This window comes from Coturnix japonica, chromosome 6, assembly GCF_001577835.2.
Source record: "Coturnix japonica isolate 7356 chromosome 6, Coturnix japonica 2.1, whole genome shotgun sequence".
NCBI classification, from domain to species: Eukaryota; Metazoa; Chordata; class Aves; order Galliformes; family Phasianidae; genus Coturnix; species Coturnix japonica.
Genome location: NC_029521.1, coordinates 14,094,802 through 14,100,977, shown reverse-complemented (window position 1 = coordinate 14,100,977; position 6,176 = coordinate 14,094,802). Strand labels below are relative to the sequence as shown.

General features: G+C 48.5%; 1 protein-coding gene and 1 long non-coding RNA gene across 2 annotated transcripts in view; both read right to left on the bottom strand.

Moving 5' to 3' along the window:
* LOC107315788 (cytochrome P450 2C9-like) overlaps positions 1–6,176 on the bottom strand; it is a 34,642-nt gene that overhangs the window by 21,843 nt on the left and 6,623 nt on the right. The gene's annotated exons all lie outside the window — the stretch shown is intronic.
* On the bottom strand, positions 4,121–5,122 carry LOC116653598. Its single transcript, XR_004307720.1, has 2 exons — positions 5,081–5,122; positions 4,121–4,470 (listed from the first exon to the last, which is right to left on the bottom strand). It is a non-coding gene; the product is annotated as an uncharacterized LOC116653598 (long non-coding RNA).

Here is a 6,176-nt window from a genome sequence, read left to right as displayed (position 1 = left end):
CCCATCAGTGCATCAAAGGGGGAAAACATGGGAAGATTGCAGCAACTGCTGGACTGGCCAGTGAGGGGAAGAACTCATCAGGAGAGGAAGAGCTGGAAGCCTTCTGGAGCTCCAGAGTGCAGTGCAAAAATGAGCTGCTCTCAGCTCTAGTAATGAAAACACAGAGCCACTCTTGACACAAGCTCAGCTTGTGGCTGTTGCAGAAAATTAGGTGCAAGCACGACTGTGATGGATTTGGAGGCAGCTGGGAGCAGTAGAATGTGTTAAACTGCTGACTTGTGTCCACCGTGCCAACCATCAAGACTTGTTATTCCCATTGGCGCCCACAGCTTAAAAGGGCCAGGCTAAGAGCAGGTGCTTCATGGTCTTGGCAGGAGAGCAGGATGGTGTTTGTAGGGCAGTCCCTGGCTGTGTTTGGAGCTGTGTCTTCTGGGGTTGCTTGGTCCCATTGGTTTTGTTTGCAGAGGACTTGGAGGTAAACGCCTCTTGGCTGCACTCTCTGAGCATGTGGACTGAGGGATCTTGCATCGCGCTAAGCCTCACCGGGCTGGAAGGGAGAATGCTCCCTATTTGTGTCTAGACTTTGCCTTGGGGTGGTGAGGTGATGTCTTCTGAGTTGCTCATAACATCAAATTTTAGCGTGCCTACTGGTAGGTCTGGTAGTGGTCATTGTTACTCGTCGTAGGCATAGCGAACAGCAGTATGCTGGAACCAAAAGTGTGACCGTTTTTCGATGGACTTGAAATTGATATACAGAAATGCATCAGTTGGCTCTACACACAGGATAGTCGGATGAGACAAAGCCCTCACTACCTGGAGAGGTGACGCGTAGCACTATGTCTGGAGGACAATCTCACACAACACACACAGAACAGGACCAGGAGGTGATCAGAGCTGTTGCTGAATGCGTTGCAGCCAGTATCTGTTTAGGAGAGTGTTTGGAAGGCGACTATGTAGCTGTTATGATATAGGGTCCAACCAGTAGCTAGCAAGGTAGTCAGCCGCTTGTGGTTATCTTTAACTGAGAATCCAGTTAGGTATCACTACGTGTGAAAGGGAAACGGATGCACCCAGCGTGTCCTCAACATACAGTGAGATCAAAGGAGACCTGATAAATTACTCCTGCTCTGCTTATACAACTTATTGGCGACCACTAGCATTCTTCTTCAGGACGTATAAGAGTACATGGGCGACTAGCTGCTGTAGGAGGTCCAAAATAAGCAGTTGTAGGCGTGTAGTGTATATTAAGGACAATGAGGCTGGGCTTGCCGAGCGTCCTCTAACCTCGTATTGACGTTAGGGCTCGAGAAGCTGGTGCTATTGTTCAGTGCCTCGAGATGAAATCAGGATAAGACTGCCAAGAGAAACACACGCTCTTTTCCCCAAGAAGGCCGTCCACACAATAAAGGACATGGGTGGGCTGGAGAAGCCTTCCAACACATAAAGGGTGTTCCCAAGATAGAAGTGGAAGGTGTGTTGTGATAGGACAATACATAATGGTTTTAAACTGAAAGAGGATAGTTTGGTTAGACATATGGAAGAAAATACAGCTAGAGTGTTTTGGAGCAGGAGCAGGCTGCCCGCAGAAGCTGTGAATACCCTTTCCTTGGATTTGTTCAAGGCTAGGCTGGATGGGGCTTAGAGCAACCTGATTTACTGGATGGTGTCCCTTCCCACAGTGGGAGTGTTGGATCTAGATCTTCTTTGATGGTCCTTCCAACCCAACCATGCTATGATGCAGTGGTATGATAAAATTCTGCTGTAGAAAGCCTAGAACTTTCTACTTTCCATTTCACTTCTGGAACACCTTTACTTGATTCACTGGTGAATAACTGAATTTCCATCTAGTTCTTACAAAGTTTTGATATGCTAATCTTAACTGCTAAATAAGCTCTGACGTTGGCAGGGCCGTACTTAGGAGTTCATGCGCATCCAAGTACTTCTAGTGGGTGAAAGTGGAGTTCATTGGTGTTTACTTTGCAGAGGAGTTCATGGGAGTTTGCATTGCTTCATGGTATCTCTGTGCTGCTGGTTCTGCAGGTTGTTCCCTGCTGGCTTTTCTGTAAATTTCCCCTGTTCCTGGGGAGTTGGGTTCTGTTCTCAGTACTGTCTCATTCTTTGTGCCCAAAATCTAGAACAAATGCAGGAACTAGGATTACTTCCAAGATTTCTGGCTTTTATCAGGATGAGTTTGGTGTGTTTGAAATATTTCCTCCACACTGGCGCACACACAGGAATTCATTTACAAGAGGGGAAAACTCATGAGTGCCGTCACTCTGACCTTTTCCTGACAGAAGCCATAAGCTTTGTCATGTCACAAAAGCATCTAAGGCTTTCCTGAATATTATCTTCTGCTTGCAGAAGCCGATGGCAGACAGGACAGGTAGCTCTTCTCCATCAACGTGAAAGTCCAGGGTAGTGAGTTTCCAACCTTGTCTTCACCTTTCCTGGTTCTGTTGGAGGAAGTCCATTGGAGACGTGTTTTGGATTTTCATATAACAGGGTAGCTGTGTTTTAACGTGGTCACTTTTCTTTGCAAGTAAATCTCAAGCTTGCAGGACATGTCAGATCCATGTAGAGTCTCCTGTAGGCTTGCTGTCTGCTCCTCTCGTTTGGACCTCAGTTCAGCAGGATGTCAGTAGCAGTGCCACTCCTGCCCTCAGGGCTGTCAGCCTCCCCACTTCCACAGGATGCTTGGAGAGGTTATCCCTGCTGTCTGCAAATGCCATTTGGCTTTGGCATTGTCCCATTTGTCAATTGTAGCATGTCTGTTTTCTGTTGTTTTCATGGCGTACAACATCCCTTGCAAGGTATGGGGCAGATAGACTTCTCGCTATAGGCAATCCCAGAGTGCACAGGGCCATTTGCGCTTTGGTTCACAAGCAGTTGTTGCCATTGGTAACTAATTTCTCCTATTCGTTGTCAAAGTTCCTCAAGAGAACTCTGCAAGCGTGAGTCGCATCTTTTTCGTGCTCTTTTCTTTATAAAACAAGAGTAGCCATGAATTCAGTTAGTGCGCTTCATAGGATGAAAGTCACCTGCTGTCTGGGTGCCTCAGTGCACCTGGGAGCTGAGGAAGATGGTTCTGAAAAGGAAGGAGTTGCTCTGATGCGACCGTGTATGTCCAGAACCTTTTTAGACGTGCCTTCCTACTGCTGCCTGGAAAACATTGTGCTTTGTTACTGTCATTCCTGCAATGATACTTTGCCCAGGATGCAACTTTCCTCCATTCTCTATACTTTCTTACTCAGAGTTGTTTTTCATTCAATTACACTGTCCTTCCTCTGTGCTCCCACAAAAGGCTGATTCTCACTCCTAGACTGGTGGCCAGCTGGCAGAATCTCCACTTCCCGATTGATTTCAGATGAGCATGCTGTGTGAGATGCAGTTTCTGCAGCCCCTTCTTCATTCAAGTGAGGTGCTGAGGGGCCATGTTGATAGTCAGTGTTGTATCAGTGATGCTTCAGGGAGACAGGGGAGGCACAGTGAAGGTGTGCCCAGCCCATCCAGCCTGTGCAATGCCTGGGCCATAGTATGCCTGATAATTATGAAGGGCCCCCAGTAGTAGGGAGAATTCCCAACTAATGGGAATGGCATTGAATCTCTGGCTTCCTTCAGCCTCTGAGCTGGGTGTGTGCTGTCATCCTTGAGGATTGCTGCAGGATTCGTTCAGGCTCCTGTGGGCAGCATGCTGTTGGATCTTTGCAGGCAGCAGCAGTGAGTCCAGGGGTAAGCAGTACAGGCCTCACCCTGGGAGAGGACAGCCCTGCATGCACAGTTCTGCCCATATGCACTCTGAACCTTACTCTGTTGTTGTGGAGCAGTGGCTACAAGTATGGTCATACTTAGGAAAAGAAGAGCTCAAGTCCTCACAAACAAGATTTTCTTTATTAGGTTGTAACATACACATATGCAACACAATCCTTCTGCAAAGTGTGCTGCTCTTGGTGGGACCTGTATGCCATTGAAGCAGGTGATGGGCAAGCATGGAGTCTCATCTGTGAAGTAATTAGGCTGTTCCAGTGGATGCAGTGCTCAGGGAAGCATATGTTGTACAGAGTGTCAGTGCAGTGGGGGTGCAGCATCACCTTCTGCACTGTGGTGAGGAGGAGCAGATCTGGGAGGTGGTCAGAGCATCCATGTTTGATCTGTCTGGGACTTTGTCTGTGGGTTGTCCTCGTGGAGGGCTTTGGGTTGGTGGGGCAATGCTCCTGCTCTGGTTTGAGGTGGGGAGGGGGTAAAGGAGCAGAGTGTCTCAGGAGCAGAGCAGTGAGGTTTTGTGCCCCCTCAGCGGGGGATAGCACAGAGCTGGTAGTAGGGGAGGAACGTTTCCTGTCCCACTCAGTGTTGGGGTGATGCTGAGTTCCTCGGGGCTGACAACAGGCTTCAAGGTGAAGTTCTGCAGGATGGTGGTGAGGAGTAAGAATATCTCCATACGTGCCAGGCCCTCTCCAGGACATATTCGTTTCCCTGGAAGCAAATACAACCAAAAGCTCTGAGCGGGTGCTGTTGAGTGGCTCAGAGTTTGTAGTGAGCCCACGTGTTATGTATGCAGCCTTACTGACTAGACGCAGCCACAGCAGTGAGATTGAGTGAGAAGTTTGGTTGGGTAGTTGAAGGCAGAACGGAGCAGGAGAAGTCTTGAACATGGAGGAGGAATGGAAAGGATGGGAGAGTGAGGTGCTGCTATGTCTGGGTGAGAGTGGAGGGCTGCGGCTATTGGACAGTGGTAGATGTATGTGGCCTATATAAGAGGAGCATATAAAAATTGGATCTGCCACTTGGATGGCAGTTGAATATGCCAGATTTAATTGATGCGTATGAAAGTGGCAGGTACTTGAGAAAATGAGAATGGGTCCCCTGCATTGCCTTTCCATCAGCAGCTCCCAAGGAGGGTTGAAAATCTGTCAGCCCAAACCAAGTTGTGGCAGCATGGCTAGTGAAGGGATCAGCAGGAGAATTTATTACAGAGGGCAATGAAAGCTGAGAACTCTTGGCAGGACTGGTCTGGGAGGGCATTTTGGGGTTGTGGTCACCTAAGCTGAAGGACTAGAGCTCCTGCAGGAGGAAACTGGCCTACCTGCTTAGAAGGGGATGAAGAACCGCTCTCCCGAAAGGTGCCATCTCATTCAAGAAATGTCCAGAATTAAACTCAGTTGGTTCTGGAAAACTCCTTGCTGTCGTACAGTGCAGTAACTGAGGAGGAAAGATTGTGGTTGCCCTGTGTGACACAAGAAGAGCAGAAAAACATGAAGGAAGAGAAGCATCACTGGGTCACTTAATCCTGCTCTTCTTGCCAAGCTTAAGGCTGGACTTAGTGGTATGCATCATGTCAGAAGACATGAAGAAATGCGATACCATGCGTCCAGCTCTAGCAAATTGTGCTGAGCAATCGGTGCCTGTGTGTGACACAGCTATGTTTGTTTGAGCTTTGGTTTTCATCCCTAGCGGCACACGTGCAGAGCAAGAGTGCAGAGAGTGATTGGACAAGCTACGTGTTCCAGTTTGGTGCATGGAGCAAGCAACAGGGCATTGCAGGGAAGCTACAAGAGCCTGGATGTGGGACAGATCCTTTATTGAAGCAGAGTGAGGACAAGGTCGAGCCCGAGCGAATTGTTGCACTGTCTGATCTGTCTGCCTGAGGTACAAGTGCATGACATTCTTTGCTACACTGGGTGGCACATGCCTGCTAACTTGGGAATGACGAGTTTCTTCTGAAAGCGGATGTCTTTAGTTGACAGCACGAGGACCACTAGCGGGCGAGCAGGTGATGAAGCGCGGGATTTCATGGACACTGCCTCTGTTGTAGGCATCTTGGTCTCGTCAGCCACGCAGGTCTTCGTGATCGTCCCAACACCGGTCAATCTCCTCTGAACTTCTCTGCCACAGCAAGCAACAGCTGTAGATGGGCGAACGAGGCCAACCCCCCTCAAGCAGGCTGATCATAAACATCCTCAGATCCCATTGGGTCAGAATCAAAATTACTGGATGATGGGAACATTTATGCTGATTTTGTTGTTGTTCTGGAATGCTGCTCCCCACTGCAGCCATATTCCAAGAAAGCTTTATTTTAACTGCTTCATTTACTAGGAGTGCAATAGATAACAAGTGTGAACACAGTCAAGTCCGTGGCCAGTTGGGGTGCGTGTGGTGGAGATCTGCATTTGCCTTTACAG